Source organism: Sebastes fasciatus, chromosome 3 (genome assembly GCF_043250625.1).
Source record: "Sebastes fasciatus isolate fSebFas1 chromosome 3, fSebFas1.pri, whole genome shotgun sequence".
Classification (NCBI taxonomy): Eukaryota; Metazoa; Chordata; class Actinopteri; order Perciformes; family Sebastidae; genus Sebastes; species Sebastes fasciatus.
The window spans coordinates 19,191,678-19,213,736 of NC_133797.1; the positions used below are offsets into that span (position 1 = coordinate 19,191,678).

General features: G+C 38.0%; 2 long non-coding RNA genes across 3 annotated transcripts in view; one reads left to right on the top strand and one right to left on the bottom strand.

Moving 5' to 3' along the window:
* LOC141764321 (uncharacterized) overlaps window positions 1–22,059 on the top strand; it is a 254,565-nt gene that overhangs the window by 183,696 nt on the left and 48,810 nt on the right. The window lies entirely within an intron of this gene.
* Window positions 1–22,059, bottom strand: part of LOC141764322 (uncharacterized) — a 145,922-nt gene that overhangs the window by 123,153 nt on the left and 710 nt on the right. The gene's annotated exons all lie outside the window — the stretch shown is intronic.

Sequence of the window (22,059 nt, forward strand, 5' to 3'; positions counted from 1 at the left end):
TTGTTACATGGGCCAGATGGCATATCAACAACAGGCAAAAAAGGACAACCTATTACAATCCTCTGTAGTAGAGTGGTTTGCTATCAAAGACCTACAAAGGCCTTGTTGTGGCTACCTTGTTATCTAATTTGTGTATGTTTATTTATGTGCCATGTGCGTTGGGTTGCCCGTGGGAGTATGAAGATGTCATTTACATGTTTGAGTACAGCGGGGCTTGCTTATAAAGTGAATATGTGTTTGAACATGTGAACAAAAAATGCATTCTTTGGATGTTTTATTTATTATTTGTAAAATTCAAAAACATAATTAACTACTTAAACTCAATAGAACCACTAATGTTGGGTATTTAACCTTTACATAGTGTAATTTTACATCATCTTGTTTTTTGTTTTTGCTTGATTGAATAGGTTGGTCAATATGAAAAACAGTGTAACAAACAGAGTGCAAGTGTCAAAAAATACTTTAAAAGCAAGGGATTTGAACTGAAGCAATGCAAACTTATACACAAATTAATCCTCAAAATGAATGCATGATATAATAAATGTAATATTTAACAATCAGTGACAAGAGGAGCAAAACATAGGACTGCACCTAGAAGCTACCTATTACTCCCAACAAGGCAGAGAGCCACTCCACAGTCAGTATATCAGACAATAAGACATCATGAATACAATTACAGCCCAAATGTACCAGTGCAGAGACGAAAACAGACTCGAGACAGTTAAAAGCTATCAAAGAACAAAGGAGACAGCACATAGAGGAACATCAGGTTTCGGTTATTGCTGGGTTATTGCTGGCTTTGGAGGCAAGAAGCAATTATCAGCGAGAACATCAGTAAAAGCATGGGGCTGTTGACATAAAAATGTCCACTTCAGTATTGCTGTGCAGCTCATTCCAGTTACTGGGAACAGTAAATTGTAATGAGGAGAGCCTGATGGAGGCGTTAGCTCTGGGGACTGTTAACTGACGGGCAAATCGGGTATTATAACTGACAGATGAGATTTGTAGCACGCTTAGGTTTGTAATCTAATCTCTGCTGTCATCCAATGACACTATCAGGAGTTGTTTTATGGTCAATGTATAGGAAAATCACTTTGTATACTCATAATATAGTTGCTTGAACATTTACACTCAGCTGAGTTTTGTTTTATGAGTGTGTGAACTCGGCCAATGTCTGTCTGTAGAGTTGGTTGCTGTAATTGTAAATGGAGCAACACTGGATATCACCATCACCTTTTGTTTCACGTTTTTGGTGAAATTTGCTTTAAAAAGACTAAAAAACTTAACTTTCCAAGCTCAAAAAGGTTGTCAGTTTATTATTTACATATCTTGTCAGTATATGCAACATATATTTCTATCTAATATTTCAAGATATGCGACCAGTATTCATGATTTATTTGTATATTTGATAATTCAATCTGAAGAGATGCATACAGAAATCATAATAAGGTCTTTAAATGGTCCTATTCGGTTTAACAAACACAACAGAAAGTCAAGGAATGTACTGTATATGGAAAGTTAAATTACTTTCTAATTACCAGTGTTTTTGTCACTGTGGCCTCTGGTTCTGTACTAGTGAAAGAGATGGTGATGATTGTTATGTTTGCAGTTACAACAGTGCCATGCTGCAGGCAGGACCAGCACCGTGCAGCGTTTATATGGTTTGCAGGGACACCTATTGGCTAAATGTGAAAACTACACTGTGTGTGTTGCAGATGTACACGAGATGAAAATGTCCCAGCCATCAAGAGTGCATTGCTTTTAATTTGTGTAGTTCATTAACGTTGAATAACAAACAAGATTTGTCATACATAATGGATAACAATTAAAGTGCACGGCATACTCTCCCTCCTTTCCTTAAAACAGTAAAAAAAAAAAAAAAGGGGGCTCGAGTTTTTCCGACTTTTAATACACAGTGCAGTCAGATACTGAGCAGTCAAGTCAGCCTGTTAGGAATAAAAAAAAAAAACAGTGCTTCCTTAGGACATACTAATGAATCATGTATAAAAGATAATCATTATTGGTTTATAAACGCTAGCGTCTCACAAGCCACAAGCACACAGCTCAGTCCCAGGATATGCAACAACTAGTAATATTGTAATTAAAACTAGAAACATGGCTGAAATTCTCCGACTTCAGACAACAAAATATCACAACAACATCACTCAACTACATGAAAAGCACACGAAACCTCTGCAGGTCGTCTATTCAAAATGTCCAAGAACACGTGTATTTATTGTAGCTTTTTAAATAGAGACGTGGGGATCATATTATTATTTTATTCATCACTTTTGTATTTTTAAGGATATTTTTAATGAAATATCAAAAACACCTTTGTTTTTAAATTAGTGAATAGTGTTTGAATCATTCCTGCGTATTGGGGAGAATGGGTTTTGTTTTTGTTATATGTTACTTTGTGCTCATCTTAACGGAGTTATAAAAATAATATGGTGGAGAAACTACAAGTGAAACAAAAGAAGAGCAGAAAAGAATGTTAAAAGATATGCCTTTAATGTTGCACTCATTTAGCTCCTGCTCATTTCCACGGCGCTCAACAGGTGTCGTTTGCTGCAGTAAGTCCTACTTAACGGCAAAAAGACTTCCCTCTTGATTCAGCTTCACCTTTCATGGACCAGCTACCTTTGAAAGAGTGAGTGTATACAATAAATAGAATAATTCATGATTTTGTCATTAAAAATGAAAAGTTTCTTTTCCTCATACTTGGGATGTGTTTTGAAATTATACATAATGGACCGTGGATGTTCAGAAGTTTTCCAAACCTCCTCTAGCTACGTTGGGAGACGTACAAGAGTCCCCCCTTGCGTTTCACAGGAGAGGGGTACCGGGGCTTTAATTATGTGCAGAGCTCGGATCATTAGCATGGAAGGGGGGGGGTGCAGTGTGGAGCGTCCTCGTCTCCAGTCAAGGCACCGTGCTCTAAGTCGACCACCCCCTCCTTCCTCCTCCTCCTTCTCCTCCTCCTCCTCCTCTCATGTAACAAACGAGCCCCGGCCTTGTTACCGAGGCACAGGTTAACAAGCACAGGCACAGCGAGTTCATGCTGATGAGCTGTAAATACATGTAGGAGAATATCAGCGGCAGTTCATTCAAATAACAGCGGTAGCTAAATTAATTTGAAATATAGTTTACAGTTTTTAGATATATCCTTAAGTTTAAATTTCCCAAAACAGGTCTTGTCGTGACCCTATATGATCAATCCCACTAAAGAAACCTCGCTCTATACGGCTGCTCTGCTGGAAACAATCCAAGTATTACCATGACACAGATACACGTAACGCTCGCACACATTCATCCCAACCCAGTTCTAAACTTTCTCAATTATTCATTAATATGAAATTGTGTTTGTCTCAAGTGGAACAGCGTGATTTCCTCCTGCGACATACAGGCATTGTTTGTCCCCTCTCCAGGGCCACTGTCACTCCTTTGCCAATTTCTCCGTTGACACATATTGTTCAGGAATCCCATTTCCCTCCTGATAGTTTGGAGAGCCCTGATTTGTCCTAATCCTGAGACCATTTGTAATACAGAAGACTGGGATAAATAATAAATTGTGTATGACAGAGTCAAAGGAACAAAAAAAAATGGAGCTCGCGAACAAATGGTTTGCTTTATGGTCGGGAAAGAAAATCTTTCTTTATGGTCGCATTATCAAATCATGATATGTATATTCACTGTTGAAATGAATTATAATAAGCGGAATGTGGGATAAAATACGGAGAACAAAAATAAGGCTGCTATCTGCGGTGACGGCTTCATAATTGTGTCGCTCTGAGGCTGCTCACTGTGAAAACGTAGAATTTAGTATATTGGTGAAAATCATGTGGCACTTGTGGCTACAACTGCATCTCAATCGTACTCTGTGGGCATCGTGTGCAATTTGAACGTGTGAGCTATCTGTCTTAAAATGAATGTCAATATATATGAAAATATTAATCGGGAATATTACCTATATTTGATGACACACATGATTAACCCTTTAAACACATTTTAATTTGTGTTGCTATTAAAACTTTGAAAATTGACGATCAAGAATGTTTGATGAAAAAGTAAAAAATATGTTAAAAATGACTGAAAATTAATTCTATTATAAATGTTTAAACAGTGCTTTTTAATGTGTTTGTCATAAGCAATATAGATTAATTTGTTTTTGGTGATGTGATTTACATTAGAGTGTAAATAAAATAACATTAAGCTGTAAATATGTGTATGAAACTGCAGACCCTGAATAAAGCTTTCTCTCAGAGTTGTGCTGAGGTGTTTATTGTTGTACTGCAACTACGGTAATATAATCTGATTTAACAAAAAATGCTGTTTAAAAAAAAACTAGATTATATACAGCTTCTTTATTTTGACCAGAATTTAATATGGGGAATTATGTAAATATGAAATCATTAAATAACATTATTAAAACATAGTAATTTAGATATTGATCACAGACTCTTCCATGACATGCCTTCCATTAATCTGGTAGTCAAATAAATCAATTATAATCATGTAGCTAATTTACTGTGATGTCATACTTGCACATGTCCAACCTTAAGAAATATAAAATGACCTCTTCCACAATTTCCCAGTGGCATTTTTTTCCCATGAATGCTGCATGCCGAGGATGAATTCATACATAATTTGGAAACGCTCTTGTCGTGTGATCTTCTGTAAGCACTGTTCATTCAAATCCTGCAAAAGGCTACTGGATAACTTTAATAAAAGATCAGTGATGATGCTACAGTAAAGACTCATAAAACAACACTCATCCATTTTAATGCTCAGAAATTTCCATTTCGCTTCCCTTTGTATCCGAGATTCATTTTGCAGAAACTAAATTAGTTTGAATAGTATAATTTGTAAATATATGTTAATTAACCCCTTTTTCTTCATCTCGTTTGTTAAGAGAGAGCAGAGCCAAATGAAATTCAAACTTACCTGTAAGGCAGACTAAGGACCAGTCTATGAATTAAGGCAAATAAAAACACTCCTGCACAGTTTACTTTTTTGCCCACTCAGTTGTTTTTAGCTAGGCGAGGGTCTTAATTGCATTGTCGTTAGTGTGTCTAATAACCGCCACGGGACATTTGGGTTTATGAACCTATGCGGGCTTCTACTGTGTGTAAAACCTGCAGTAGGAAAACCACAGGAAAAGGATGCCCACCACTGCTCCTTAATTTAAGGAGAGATTAATAAAGTAGTTGCTAGACTTGCAGTTTGTTCTCCCTAAGGGTTGTATTAATAATCGTAGAGATACAGAGTTCATCTGTGGAGATCTGCCCTTGTAAAAGACCGACAAAACTTAAAAGGCTTGTCTTAAAAGATCACTGATGAGCTGCTGTTACGTGTCGTCTATAATTTACTGTTAGTTTCATGCAGATTAAATGTTAAAAGAGGGTCTGTCTTTACAGTATAAAATACTGTACTAGTGGACTAAACCGCCAACAAAACGTGCTGTAGATGAGAGACCAGGAAGGAAGGGATGTTAAGGCAAACTAGTTCTATATTAAGATGTATAACAGTAGTGGGTGGTGAATGAGGAGGAATAGGAAAGAGGAGAAGAAGCAACAACGGTTTGAAATACGGAGACAACCCGCAGTTATGCTTTCACCATGTTGACGGTCATTTGTTTGACAAGACTGAATAAAAGGTATGTGGCTTATTTGAAAATCCTTCTTCTATCCCTTTCTCTGAGTTATTGCTTTACTTTCATTATAGTCATACAATGCTCTTTTATACAGTATGTGACTAAATGTGTGCATTCACACTAACAAACATATATTAAATAGAAATAATGCTTAACAGACTCAATGATTGACCTGAAGTTGACAAAGGATCACTCTAAAATCCTTTTATTAATGTGGCATTGTTTGCAGTAGCAAACCTTAAATTCCTCAAAAATGTCTTGCCTAAAATATTTTTGAATTAGAGCTGGGCGATATGGTCAAAATCTTCTATCCCGATATAGGTAATTCCATATCTCGATAACGATATATATCATGATATAGCATGTTTTTTGGTGATTTAATAAATAGTCTATATGAAATGAACACATAGTACAGCCTGTTTCTGTATACTCCTGTGTGAATTAATTACTTGACAAATGAAAAATGATTTTCTAATTTTATTAAGAACTTTAGTGAAAAATGAACATAACAATTTCAAGTGAAATTTTAGAGAGAAAATAAATTAAATACAGAAAGCTAGATAGAAACGGTATAGTATAATATATATACCATAGACATTTTTATATTGTTTTGACGAGATATATATATATATATTGTTATATCGTCAGCCGTATTTTAGATAATACCTGGTCTGGGTTTAGCACGGACAAATAAACAGAATGAGGAATGATTTTTATATCTACAGTAAATGACTCAATTGTTCATTGATAAGCTGATTAGACACCGAAAACAAAATTAACTGCCGACAATATTGAATAATGAATTAACCCCATTTATCAAGTGAAATGTTGAAACATTAGCTGGTTATAACCTCTGCTGGTCAGACAAAATAAGTCATTTTAACTTTGTGCTTTGGAAACTTAGGAAGAGAATTTATTATAAAACTAAATTATTAATCCGTAATAATAACCATTAGGGATTGCTTGATAATAAAATGTATTATTAGATGCCCCTCTAATGAATTGTGTCAGAATCTTGCTTATCTTCTGTTAGACAATGTACTGTTGTCTAAAATACTAGAATCAGTTCATCATCAAACTCTTAAATTGATGACAGTAAATGTCTTTAAATATGATGAGAAATGCAAACATTGATTAAATATATATTCCAACGGGTATAATGAAGGTGTTTTTCTAGTGTTGCATCCATGAATGAATATGGTTTTATGTATAATCATATTCAGGTTTATTCAGAAACACTCTAGGCCCTTTGCTGCAAGCACTCCCAGTCCCAAATATTCATCAGTTTATAATTCATCAATTCAATTCCCAAAATCAGACAGACACTACGTTCAAATAGCGTTCAGACTATCTATTCAAATTGATCGCATTTTAGAAATCAAATGTGGCTCATTGGTGCAGTATTCACGCAGTGTTTGTCTCTGAAGCATGACTGGTTTTCATTTACAGGATGTGAAAAACACTTGAATAGTGCAGGAGGTGTGTACTCTCAGAGAGGAAATGGTTTCTTATTGATACTGGAAGCCAATATAATCATCCCCTGAACGCAGCTCAGAGCTTTTTAAAAATGACAAATGTTATTTTCTGTATTGAAAAAAAACAAGTCACATCTTGTCAGAGAAGTTGTTTGACTTGTTGATGGGGCATGACTTTATATTTATGTTTAATGTACTCTACAGGATTTGGCCTCCAATTCTTTTACAGGTATTGGCTGGATAACATACCGGTAGCATTCATATTTTGGGGGGTTTGTAGTGAACAACAATGTTTAGAATCTAGGGCTGCAACTGACAATTATTTTCATTGTTGAGTAATCTGTCAATTATTTTCCCAATTAATGGATTAGTTGTTTGGTCTAGAAAATGTCAGAAAATGATGAAAAATGTCGATCAGCGTTTCCCAAAGCCCAAGATGACATCCTCAAAGGTCTTGTTTTCTCCACAACTCAAAGATATTCAATTTACTGTCATATAAGAATGAAAATATTCACATATAAGAAGCTGGAATCAGAGAATTTTGACTTTTTGTTATTAAAAAATTACTCAACCCATTTAATCTATTATCAAAATAGTTGGCGATTAATTTAATAGTTGACAATTAATCGATTAATTGTAGCAGCTGTATGAGAACCAAATACGTTTTATGAAACTTTAGGACCATATTTTCAGTGAGTATGAACACTGCACGCAAAGCAAAGACGTATTTGTTGGCATTAATTTACAGTATGCAACATTTAAAGACACTTCTTCCTTTCTCACTATAAGTTCAAAAAAAAATTACAATGATTTTGTAACAATGATGGTTTCTACTCTTAATTCTTACAGCCTAATTGTCATTTATTTACATCTAGGAATAATCTAATTGTGTGCTGCATTTTTGGGGGGAAAAATCGCTTCTTTTTCAATTAAGAGAAAACAAACGACTAAATTTCATAAGTACAAGGATCATCCATTATTCATGGTAATGAAACCACAGCCTTGCATTGCACTCTTGACCACCTGTTGGGACCTCGTACTAAATATTTCACTGCTTTTCTCCCTTTTTACTCCTTCTTCTGTGGCCCTTTGATGTTTTTGTTCCACATTCGTTCCTCCTTTTTCATCCTCTCTGGAATAGCTGCGGAATAATCCTACAGTTTTCGCCTTTCATGCCTGAAACTTTGCATTGCATTTTAACATTTGTCTGGAGAAGATCCTTTTCCTTCTGTGTGAAAGATCATCTTTAATAAAAGTGGAGGGCTGAGAAGAGCTGTAAATCTGTACTAACCACACAGCGCTGAGGTCTCTGGGAGACTGATTAGCATCTGGGAGCCGGTGCATGGCTTCTTAATAATGAGAAGAATTGCTGGTTGGCTGCCATGTGACTCGGCTCGGCCTTGATGCCGTTTCCCTGGTCGGTAAGGAAATACTACAGCCTACATTTTCTCTGTGTCCATCATGGCGGGCAGCCATTCAAAGAACTTTGCACTTGAAAGGTTTTTTAATTTCTAACAATCTCGTCACCAGAGCGGAGATGTGACTGCGTCTCCCTTCAGATTCGAGGACGCTCCTATGTGGCCGCAACTCTGGTGCAACATTGGCATCATATCCAACATATCCAAAGCATACATTAAGAAAGTGTCTCTCTGCTTCCCATTTGAAAGTATCAGAAATAATCATTTACATTCTCCGCTTCTTTAACAACAAATCTATGGCACAATTAGAACTGGCCAAGCAAAATATTGACTGATCCTTCAGCACACTCTGTGTACTTGTTTTTGGACAATTTTTAAGGCATGGACGGTGTTCATCTAAGTACAGAAGACATACAACGGTTAGGTTAAAGTGCTCCTGCTTTATAGTAACGGAATGAAATAACTGTAGTTTGCACACCCACTGATAATATTTCTGCTCCCAATTAATTTTTCTCTAGAATCTGACTTTCATTTCCACAAATTTAGGGTATGAATTAAACTACTAACTAAATTGATGTACGATGATGAATATAGAGTGAGAAAAATTACATTTATATAATAAATTTATACTTTTTATGTGTAGAAATCAAAAGCATCAGAGTAACTGCACACTTATCAGTGTCGATGTCTGACTTTCTGGCGATAGCAAAATGCTTTCCTATGCCGTGACACGAGTGTGTGGCCCCTAAGTTGTTAAATCTTACCAATTTAGCGGGTGGCTAGTTAGCTAGCTAACCTTGCTAATTCCACCATGCTTTCATGCTACACAGAAAATGAGCGGAACAGCGAGCTGGGTCGCTGGGTGGTCCCTCTTCCCCGCCACTAGGACACTACTTCGCTGGGAGGAGAGCGGACAGCCGCTCCGGAGATGGAGGCGTTAGTTTTTGCGCTGGCAAAATTTTAGTTGCAACAGTCGCAATGGTCCGTCTCCGAAGCTGGCATCCACTCTCCTCCCGGCGAAGTAGTGTCCTAGTGGCGGGGGTTGAGGTGTAGGGGCTGTGGGGTGCGCTAGCTAGCTAATTCTGGTCTCATTTGTGGTCTGTTAACAGTAAATTCTTCAAATTCAGTGCCTGATATCCAAGCTACTGTAGCAGTCATATTTGTCGACACTGCGACTACGCTTTAGGTTTATCACTAAGTCCCTTACCCACTTTTTAGCATTTTTCAATTGCAGTGGGTGGACTTATGCGTAATTTATACTTCTGTGGAAAATTGTGCGTAGAGCTTCCATAGAGCCGTAGAGATGGTTTGCATAGCTCGCAGAGATGCGCTGCGCACCTCCTGAAAAATGTGACAATGCACCAGGCACCGCAGACGCCACAAAAGTTTGATTGAACAACAGAGCCGGGGTGTATTAAGAGGACACACATACCACCTCCTCATTTTGTTCTCTCTTTTTCTCCATATCAATTCTAGGCACAGGAGCTCCTACTCATCATCCAACTCTTAGCTTTTTTTCCCAGCCATGGAGTTGTGTTAGGCCAAACTTATATGGAACTATTGAATCACACCTAAGGATTTGAAAAAAGAAAGGTCCAAGTCAAAAAGAAATTACATGCTATGAGCAATCTGCCGAAGCACTATGTATGCCTGTTGGCGCGAGAGGTGCACAAAACGCATAGGCGCACAGCCGCAGGAGTATGAATCAGGCATTAGGCTCAGACCTGGGGTTGAAGTTTTAATACCCACATCTGCTAAGTGAAACATCACTGCCTCACATGCAGTCAGTGTGGAGCTGAGAGCAACTAAAGTCAGGTCAGAAAGGCCAACATTGTCCTATTTGGTGTTTTTTAGAGACCAACATTTTAATTTGACAGGTAAATGAGGTGGAATATGTCCCAGGGCGAATCTTTATGCTGCCTTCCTGTTCTGTCATCCCAAACAGGAGAAAACCCCAACAACACAAATGTAGACAAATATATAAACTGACATTGTAGAAATGTATGACAGTTGCACTCAGTCTACGACTACAACCAGCTGAAAGTAACTACTGGGAAAAAGTAGAAAATATAGGATTTTTTTTAGAAAACAAAGCCCCTCATGGAACTGCCTATAACTTACTCACAAACTCACACATTCACATTTAGTAAGTTGCAGATGCCCCACCACGTTGCTCCGTGTCCATCAACACTACTGTATAGAAAGAAAAGGAGCACCAGTTTATCCCTGCAGATATAAACATGTTGATGTCACCATTTACATGCAAAGAAAGTTAACAAGATGTCCACAGCAGACATGTAAGCTATGATTTTCAGTTGTTTGTCTTGTGTCTTTCTGGCAGTACATACATTATGCTCCGTGCTGCCTCCTACACTTGTGTTGTTTAGACTTCAAATCTATGTTCACCAATTAACTGTCCTAACAACATTGACTGTGCACTGGGGTGTGAGCACTGTCACTCATGAGTTCACAGCAGTACTGTGGCTGAACAAGATTGATTTATTTGGTTCTTAATAAGGTGCTTAGTATACTTAAAAATTATAATTCAAAAGAGCAGATGTTTGATAAGAAAAGGATTTGCTGAAGTCTTGGAGGTCTTGACTCCCATCTTAAAGCAATGAATATGATGATGCGGTGTAAGGCTGAACAATTTTGAAAAGATATCTAATTGTGGTTATTTTTACTGACACTGCTAATAATAATAAATTAAAATTGATAATTTTTACATTGTTATTCTCATTGTTATTTTCATTGCAAAACATATTAAAATAATTATGGTGTGATTTTTTTGAGGATCTGTACCAAACAAATGTTTTCTTAAGTCTCTAGAATATGATGTGTAGGCCAGGACATCTCTGCAACATTGACAATATTCAATTTAAAATGCCATTTTGACACACATTTTGCCTTTAACAAATATTGTACCTCCTGCGATTTGGAAATTGCATTAGGCCATATTGCGATTTTGATAAAATGTTGATTAATTGTGCAGCCCTAATGCGGTGCCATGGCTCCTTTGATTTCAAATTAGAGGTGTAAGACATACATGGTGTCTGAACAAGTGAAAATATCTGAACAAGTCAACAGTTGCACATTTTGCTGATATACACTTTTGTTTTTGCATAAATTAATGACTGTTAGATTACACATTATGTTTCTACTGAATGCTATTTAAGGAGCCACTCCTATATTGTTACTATGTTGGCTGTGAATACATTTGTGGCCACTCATTTTCTAATTGTCTTGTAATCATTACTATATATTCCTTTATTGTTTAACATAAGCATCAAGTGATACAAAATATTATATATAGATACACACACACAGAGTATATACAGTATATATTTCTACTATGGGGATGACTGTGATGGCGATGTATTGTAACATATTCTTGATGAAATCCTTTAGTCTTCTGCCCTGGTGTCAGGTTTGACTCGATGATGTGGTATATCCATGATTTTTTTTCTTTTTTTTGTCTATTCCCTGGACAAAAAAGGAAAAGATCTAAACCTTTTCTTTTCCACTGAATTTACATCTTCTGCTCATTTCTCCTGCTTTCTTACCAAGAGAATTCTAATGAAGGGCAGAGTCAGATATCTACAGGGATACAAGAGGACCTGGAGACAGGAGAGAATGCAGCCACTGATGGCAAGAAATTTCCATAAAAGTACAATCAGATTGGAATTTTAAAAGTGAATGTTTAAGTAGTCTAAGAGATGGGCTTTGATTCACACTCTGATCAAACCCGAGACATCTCATTCAGAGAATAATGATTTTTCCCCCTTAATTTTTCTCTGTTTCTGTCTCATCTGTGAGCTTACAGGTAGAGAAAAGCCCAATGGTATTGTTTTCCCTCCAGTACTTGAGCACAGGAGCCTTTCTTCTGTCGGATTAGTCATGGCCAAAAAGAATGGCAAATGTAGATATGCCACGTTATTAGAGGTTGGCTACACAGTGCAGATTCAGGCCCAATCCATTCAATGCATTTCATGTTCCCTCCAAACACTGGATTGCAAGTAAATAAATATATATATTTTATATATTTTTTTCATTTGAAATGTGGAAGAAAACAGTTTTCCTTTTGTGCATACGTCCCTACGCATATGAGGATGTGACTGAATATTCAATATCTATTGTTGTTGTTCGCAGGAAAGATGGCCAACACAGTCGAGCTTCCATGTGGGAAAAACAGCTATTCGGGCCACGGTTTTAACCGGGCACCCTCAGTAACTCTCCGTTATTATAATAAGAAGAAACAGAAAAGCAAAAGAGCACATTTACACAAATACTGTAAGTTTTAAAGTACCATTATCTGAGTATTTCCATTCAGTGGGGCTCTTTTTTAACCAATAATTCAAATGGAAATGGAAACTATTTTTTGCTCCTTTGTGCTTCTTTGAGTTACTCTTTGCAGAATACATTTTTTGTACATCAAATGCACAATAAGTTCATGAGGCATCAAAGGTCAAGTCACCCAGGGGAAAGGAGGAAGATCAACTGATCCACCAGCTGCTTCAACAAAACCCTCTCAGGAACTGCAATGAAATTGTGACATTATACAAAATTGGAGGGTATTTCCACTTTAAAGGTCACATATTATACTCCATTTAAACTAGTTATTATAGGTCTCAGACACCTCCAAACCATGTCTCTGAAGTTTTTTTTTCAAAAAAACAATCAGATCATGCATTCCAGCATGTCTCTATAACCTCTGTTTCAGCCCATTTCCAAAAGTGCTGATTTCTGTGTCTGTAACCTCTGTCTCCTCCCACTCTGCTCTGATTGGTCAGCGTTTTCTGTCAATCAAACGTCCTCAACAACAGCGTCACCCTCCCCCTCCCTCCCGGAGAAGCTCTCTCTCTCTCTCTCTCTAGAGAGAGAGAGAGAGAGAGAGAGACGAGTGGAGAGAGAGAGAGAGAGAGAGAGAGAGAGAGAGAGAGAGAGAGAGAGAGAGAGAGAGAGAGAGAGAGACGAGTGGAGAGATAGCAGCTAGAATAAAGTTTATAAACCACTTTAAAGTTTATAAACCAGAAACTTCACCAGCGCACGTTACCGGAGGAATCTGATCAGAAATCGGCGACACATGATGAACATCTGCGGTCCAGATTCCAGGTTTTCCTGACGGTTTCTCTCAGGTAAATAATGCTGTTTATATCTCTGTTAGTTAACTCAGTGTTTACCTCATGCATCAACTCTGTAAACCGTAAACATACACTCTGTTTTACGTCTGTCTTTACAGATCCATCTGTGAGAAATGACCGACAGAATCATCCCAGAGGAGAGCAGACAGCTGTGGGCATATGGCTCTGTTTACATGGAGATACAAAGCTAACCCGGTAGCATGTAGCTAACCCGTTAGCATGTACCTACATGCTAACGGGTTAGCTACATGCTACCGCTATGACACGGTGTGTAAACACAGCGACCATCAGGGTGGAAAATAGAAGATGTGAAACAGTAGTCAGTTCATTATTTCTGCTAAAAGATAAATGTATGGAAGATCAGAGTAATGGTATATTATTTACAGTAGTAGCTGTCTCTGTGTTACCATGACTACAGACCACCGGAGCTTAGCTTACCATAGTTTACCAGAGCTGAAGACTTTCTCCTGTACCATGTTAACATAACTGCAGGTGGGATGATTACAAATGCTGTGAATAATTAATATTGTCATCTGTCTACTCAAATAAAGTTTACAATACATGGTGCAAGCTTTTGTGTGGAGTATTGCAGCCAACAACAGAACAAGCGGGTTTTCCTTTCAGCATGTTTACTAGTAAACAGTCGAAATAACAATGGCGGACGCAGCTTGCTGAGCCGGCTACTCCGTGGGCGGGGTTACCAAGCCGGGGTATGGGGTGAGGGGGGTGCTGTTCTGTTTCACTGGAAACAGGAAAGCCATATATGGCTTGCATTTCTGCCTAATGACGTCAGAAGACTAGGAAAAAAGCAAATTTTTATTTCTGCACCCATTTCCGGACAAACGGAGGAGGAGAAAAAGAGAGAGGATGGTCTTTTATGATACTATGGTGGCCTGTAGACACACTGGGGACAGATATTGATGTTTAAAAGACATGGAAAAGTGCATTTTGCATAATATGTGACCTTTAAGTAATCATATTCCACTGTTAAACACTGAGACTTAGGCTGTTTCACTTTATCATTCAATTACAGAACTTCTACTGTTAATATGGAATGAATGGCTACTTATCTATTTAGCAGGGTTGTGAATTGGCAAGAATCTGGTGATACGATACGTATCATGATACAGGGGTTACGATTCAATATATTGGGATATATTGCGATACTGTAAGCAAGGTGATATATATTGAGATTTTTCAAATCAAATTTTAGGAAAACTGTCACAGTATAAAGTATAAATACATCACCATATGCTTTTCTATGTAATCATAACAGTTGGATCTGCATTTGCATTTATCACAGTCCCTGTAACATCCAACATCGTCGCACTACTTTGAGAGGGAACATACACTGAGATGGTGCATATCTTTGCCAATGAAATAAAGTATTGACTTAATTTAAATTGGGTTAATTGAGTTAATTTTGCATGTATACTGTTAATCAAAAAACAATACAGTGATTTTGAGAATTGATATAGTATCACAAAACATAATATCGCGATCCATATCCATATTTTCTTACACCCTTACTAATTAGTGGGTGTTGTCTGTTTGTCGAAAACTAAATACCAGAGATTTACTCATAAAACAAATGTAGTAAAGTGCATATTTTAGACCAATCCGCTGTCCAAATTTTCCACTAAGAAGCCACACTGCAAAGCTTAGTGTGTTCAACTACATTGGTCCTACATTTCTCTCCCCAGTAGTGTTGATAAAGTAAAGGAAACTTTGTTTAAACTATGAGGTCTGTAGTTCACATAGTGTAGGTCTATACATTTTCAGTTTCAAATGCAATCTGTCAGACATGCGTGTTTTTGCTGCAAGCTATTACTCTTTCATGGCCCCTTTTTGGAGAGAAGGTTCCTGACCAATTATTTTCAGACAGATGCAGGGATGCAGAATGACTAGAAGCATCAGGTTTTTTTTTTCAGATGATGCCTAAGGTAAGGGGAGAATGGCCAGAGGCTAAGGCAGCCCTCTGGGGACACAGAGGGCTTATAAACTGTAAAACTGACATCTCGTATCTATTACTTTTGCTAAGTAAACCTTTAAAAACCTTGACAGTCCTCTACATGCTTTCCCCAACCTGTATATATTTAGCATTTAATGAATTTGAAGTCATTTTTGAAGTATCGACTGTGTATAATCTTGTGAATAATCACGGATCCAAGGATGAATAAAAGCGTGCAAACTTAGTGCACCTCCTTATCTGCAAGCTTTCATATTTCTTTCAACACACCGTATGTTACTTTTATGTAGTACAACTTTCCAAAATCAATACACTGTACACTTTCAGGATGAAATATGTTTTATCATATCAATATACACTTCCTTCACAAGCCAGTTTTCACCATGCCCATCATAGCCTGGCCAGAAAAGACTGGTTGTGCAGTTGAAGTGAGTTTGTTGATGTGGTGTCTTTGGCAGCACGTAAAAAAAGAAAAGAAGAAGAAAAAAAAGCCACTCTTATTGCCGCCATGCAGGTTCCCTTGATGATAAGCCCTCGCAAACCAAAGAACGCCTTGCAGGGTGCCTCCAGAAATGTTCCTTCAGTCACCGGGAAGCCCGTCACTGTTTGAATGCTGTCACCTCCACTTAGAGGCAGGCAAAGCAACAGTCTGCCTGTAGCTTCCTCCTAACCTTCCACAGAAGGCACATCTCTAATAGAAATATTACCAAACTACATCACACTTTATATTTGCCAACATAAGGTAAAAGATTACTAAGAGATTAATAATTCTGTCTTTTTTGCTATAGTCTTCAGATACTCATGTTGTTTGACAATTAGTGGTATCAGTTTTATATATTTTTTACCGTTACGTTTTTTTGCGCTTTACGTTTTTAAACTTTAAACTTTACCCTGAAACATTTGCCAAGTCAGCAGAATTTTCATATCACAATAAATGTCGGTTTTGGTACCGATTAATATTACATAACAGCAGCAGAAAGCCAGCTAATGAGGAAGTTTTTATATTAAATTGTTTAACCATTTTGTCTGTGTCAGTGTAGATGTTTTTGGCAGCAGCACAGGACTCTGTAGAAGGGCTGGATGATATGGCCAAAAATATTAGACTTGTAACCATGGTAACCCGTGCCAACCTCATGTGACCAAAACAAAATTTTTTGACAATCAAAGTCTGAATTCATGTAAAATAAATATATTACGATTTCAGTAGTGAAATCTTATACTTATAGTTAAATTGAAGCATTTTTGATGTTACAGAGCTGTCCGTCAACGTCTGTTATGAACGTTGTCTTCAATGCCGCATTGCATTGTGGGATATTTATGCCATCGTAGTGTCCAGCATTGCACACTGTAATATTTCAATGCAGTTTGCGTATAAATAGCATGTTAGTATGGAATTTCGGACGCAACCACAGATCTTCCAGATACAACTTTAAAGGCACAGTCACACGTGTGAAATAACATTCACCTCCCGTTCACTTTCATTGTATGCGAGCGAATGGGCGAAAAAACATTCACTTCTGGTAGCGAAGCAAATTTGCGTCTTCAGGTTTTTCAGAGCTTTTTTACTACAACGGCAGCCTAGTGGTAGAAATGGGGTTACTGAGAACTGTGAGAATGAACCATAGAGTGAATATGCAGGCTGTAAAAACCAAACTAGCTACAAGAGGCTAACAAGTTCCATACTCTAGACCTGATGAGTTGGTTCGTCACTAAGAGCAACCCCTTACACATTACATGAAGTAATTCTATGCAAAAAATATTGCTTAATGGAGCTATAAATACCAGAATAGTAAAGAAAGAGGCTTAACTATGATACACTGTGTCACCATCTTAGATGTTCAACTCAAACGCTGGCTTTAGATCAGTCTGCCAGGGTCAAATGTAAATAGATTTATAGTTCAAAGTGATATGCAACATCAAAAAAAATCAATGTTTTTAAGGTCATTCTTATATCTAGGACTAGAGTTGTCATTAGGGCATCATTAATTATTCAGCACACCCCAAGGTATACACAGAATGTCTTGAGCAAAACTAAAGCACAGAAAACAGGACAATACCATTCCCCCAGTAGCCAGAATGAAGGACTGAATTTCATTTGCCAGTTCACTTCTAATTTGGACGACCATCAATCATTGTTTGGAGGACGAAACAGTTCCCCAGTTTGTCCACTTACATCTGCTGTCCTTCTTTTCTTTTTGTCTTTTCAGTTACAAGCAGTAATAATCCAAATAGAGCTAAATAGACTTCAGCAATTCAAATTGACCTCTAGTACTCAGGAGACAATCTCTAATCAATATTACTGCTCTGGGTGCCTCTAGTGCTTGCAGGGTCTAGGTATTATGATTAGCATCCACGAGAATACTGCAGCACAATGAGAGAGGACATACATCATAATGGGTACTGTTCATAAAGCACACCAGGCCTCTGCATGATGTAGCTGCAATGCCATGAAGCATTTCAGTTATATCCAATACTCTACTGCATCTTATGCAGTACAGCAAAATATTGTCAGTCGAAACATTAGAGCTGGGACTAGGGATGCAAATTTTTTATTTATTTTCTAACCGATAACCGACCCGAACCAATCGTTAACCTAAAAGATTATTGCGTCACATGCAGCCGTGTGCCAGCTGTGCAAAACAGACAACTGAGTCCCCAGTGCACCCGTCCGGGAGAGCTATCAGCCATGGTGCTGCGTGTACTGTCGTGGACGCATGCAGCCACTTTCCCAGTAAATCAACACCGCACCATTTAGTTTAGCTGCGAGGTTGACAGTGGTGTGTCTGCCTGCCGTAACGATAGCGAGTGTCCGACAGACCGTGTCAGTTTGGTTTGTGCTACGTTAGCAGCTGTAGCCTTGCTGGTGGCTTCGTGCCCGCCGTTGTCACACACATACGGTCTATCAGCGTGGTGTAACGTTAGCGAGTGTTTGACAGACCGTGTGTGTGTGTGTCGGTGGCGTTATAGCTGTGAACGTAGCGACACTCTGTAGGTGCACTGGATTCTAGTGTAATGGTCAGAGTTATCCTATTACCGCCACTAGGGATGTCACAATAGCACAAATTTAGTAGTCGATACCAATAACAGTGAAATTACACGATTCACGATACCAATTCCATACCACGGTAAAAAACAAAAGTGAAACAATAAATCACATGTACTTCAACATACACTCCTTTATAACCGTTTGCATACTGTTTTTTGCTAGAAAGTTAAACAGGTCATAATTCCCTCTATTTTTTTTGTAAGTTATTTTTTTGGGGGTATTTTCCATTTTTATGACAGGACAGTGGATAGAGTCTTGAAAGGGGGGAGAGAGAGAGTGGATGCGGAAAGGGCCACAGGCCGGATTCGAACCCGGGCCGGCGCGGTCAGGACCAAGCCTTAATACATGGACGCCTGCTCTACCAACTGAGCTAACCCAGGCGCCCTTTATTATCTATTTTATATTGCTGTGAAAACATCTCCCTCAAACAACTGGATTTATTCAAGTTTCTCGGCAAAAAACTACATTTTACAAGATTACATTTGAACACATCATGATCACATTAGAATTTACCGTCGCCTAATACTCAGTTTCACTGAATAGAGCCTAAATGTAAACAATTGCACCTCCCGTTAACGTTAGCTGTTAACTCTGTGCAGGACTGAGCTGCTTACCGGCTGCTAACCGCTAACAATAACTAGCTCTCGTCCTGCCGATTTCAACAGGGATTTGTTGTTTACAATGTAGCATTATCAGGGAAAAAATATGGTGCATCCCCTGCACACAACAGTGAGATTACTGCATCTCATTTTCCATCATCCCTGGGACGAGGAAACAACATTAGTCTCGAGCCCTGACGGTACGTATGGTACAGTTGAAAAACGAGTAGTCACATTTTCAGAATGTTGGTATCAACTTAGTACCAAAGTATCGGTTGTCGTGACATCCCTAACCACCACCCCGCAAATATATCAATAATGTTTAAACTTAACGTAAACTATACAGTGATGTTTACTTACTCAAAAAAAAACATTTAAAAATATTGGAGAGAGATTTTACATAGTAATATTCATCTCTTCATTCTCTTCATGTACTACAAGACAAGTGCTAATACCCACTTTTGAAGGTTACTGAAAAATGTTCATGAGTAACAGAAATCAAGATAAATCTTGTTTTTGCTGACCTCCAGTGGTTACGTTTTCAACTTTCTGAACTGATACAGAAATCTGCGCAGGGTGTGGTCAGTGCAACCTGACATCAATGTTAGGTGTGGTTACAGGTACAATGGAGCACACTTCTGTCTACACCGAAACAACAGGTGTAACAGATGGGAAACTGTCAACCAGAAGAGATTAATAAAACAATGCTTTTCAGCCAGGCTTATTCAATCTAAATCTCTATTATTGTAATTATTACTATTTTTATTATTATTAATTCACTGAATACTAATGTACCCTAGAAACTGTATACTTTGACAACTTCCAAGTGTATATACAGTACTGGAACAAGTGTCTTGGGGATTGGATTATTTGTCATTTTATGATCAGTACATCCTGTAAAAACACAATTTAATTAGTATGCAACTCTTTGGGGAAATCACAGAGGGGACATTCCAGAGGTGGGGAGTCTGAACACACAAGGGATGTCTGCAACAATCCCTGGTGTAAACCTCAGCAGACACAGCATAATACTCTTTGTTTTAAAATGAGTCAGAGCTTGAAAACTAATTAGCTCACGTAAAAACGCCTACAGAGGAGCAGAAGTGGATTGTCATTGAGTAGATGGCTCATCCTGGCATTTTGTTGATAAAGCAACAACATTCTCACTCTAGAAAATAAACACCTTAAACTACATAACTAAAGTTACCCTATAGTATGGCACAACACATTTCTGTCCTCTCTTTCTAGCTGTCCATCATTATTTCTAGAAAGAGGAGTTGCAGTCTGCACTAAAACTCAAAACCAAGGCGCAGTGATGGGCAGCACAACCTCCTGTCAGTCAACAGAATGAACTCTACAGCACTGAAGATGTATAGGTCCAAGTCCAAACTTTCCAGTATAATCCATTGACGAGTTTATATTGCAATTCAGTTCATGTGACGCTGTGTTTCCAAGTCTTAGTTCAAGTCAGTCTGAAGTTAAACTTTACTTCTTCTTCCATCTGGACCAAGGGAACCAAACTACATGTCTGAAAGCAACCCAAGATAAACAAACATATTTTGTTTGGTAAAAAAAAAAAACATTTGATTGTGACATTGTAATTACAGGTTAAGCATTTATTGGCAAGAGATTTAAAAAAAGATGTTAAAATGATTGAAGTTTGTCATCCGTAGTGTATGTGAGAAGAGAGTCCAGCATGGAAACACAGCCCTTAACAAAGCTGGACAGTATGTCCGAGTTTCACCGAGTATGGACAGCTCCATCAATATTTAGCGTATCCACCACCTTACCTCTTCGACAGATAAAAGCAAGCAGAGGCCAGAGTACAAGGAGACGCCACCTCTCCCAGTGATGCTAATTATCCCTGTTTGCTATCCGGCTAGCTCTCAGGCATTCTGATAGGATTTACTTGACAAAATAAATAAATTATTATCATAAAAGTGTAATGCCACCTCCTTGACCTTTCCCCACACTCAGGCCATGTTAGCAAAGGTATAGTGAAGCAAAGATCGTTGGAATCTTTTGTTCTTATGTTAGATACTTTCTCACTCTTAAACCATTCTCGATATTTGCCATCAGGGAAATCCTTGTGTGTGTTCCTCACTGAGATTTCGCCCGCTGCCTCTTGTTACCCTCTCTGTCTTTAATGACAGTTAACAGAGATAAGATATATTTAATATAAATATACAAGATATAACGCAGTATATACGCGGTATATACGCGGTATATACAGTACCAGACAACTTGGCTGGGGGCTTATGAGTATTTACACAACACAGCACTGTCTAGATGATACTATTGTAACCTCCAATAACTCCTTTTTTGGCCACTTGGGGGCAGCGGAAACAAGCTATAAATACAACACTGACATAATGTGTTGTTGTTATTATGTTGATATGCCAAACTTGATAGCAAACAGTTGCTTATATTTACACATCCTGCAGATACAGAGTAGCTTTAGCATTCATTTAGAGTCGTGTTTGTGTCCACCTGATGAATGGAAGTCCAATATTCACTCTCCTTTGAGCTCTGTTTTGGTCTCCAACAATTTAGCTGATAAATACTCGGTGTACACTGTGTTCACCAGCTAGTTGCTAACTTTGTCTGCCGTTTGGTGCTGGGCTGGAAGCATAGAGTCAGTTTTTAGAGCTTTTTTGCTGAAAATAGCTGAGAGCGGTGAGAGTGAACCAAAGTAGTAAAATGTGAGTCATAAGACCATTGAGCTATTAGACATTGAAAAGCTTTGTAGAGCCAAGAG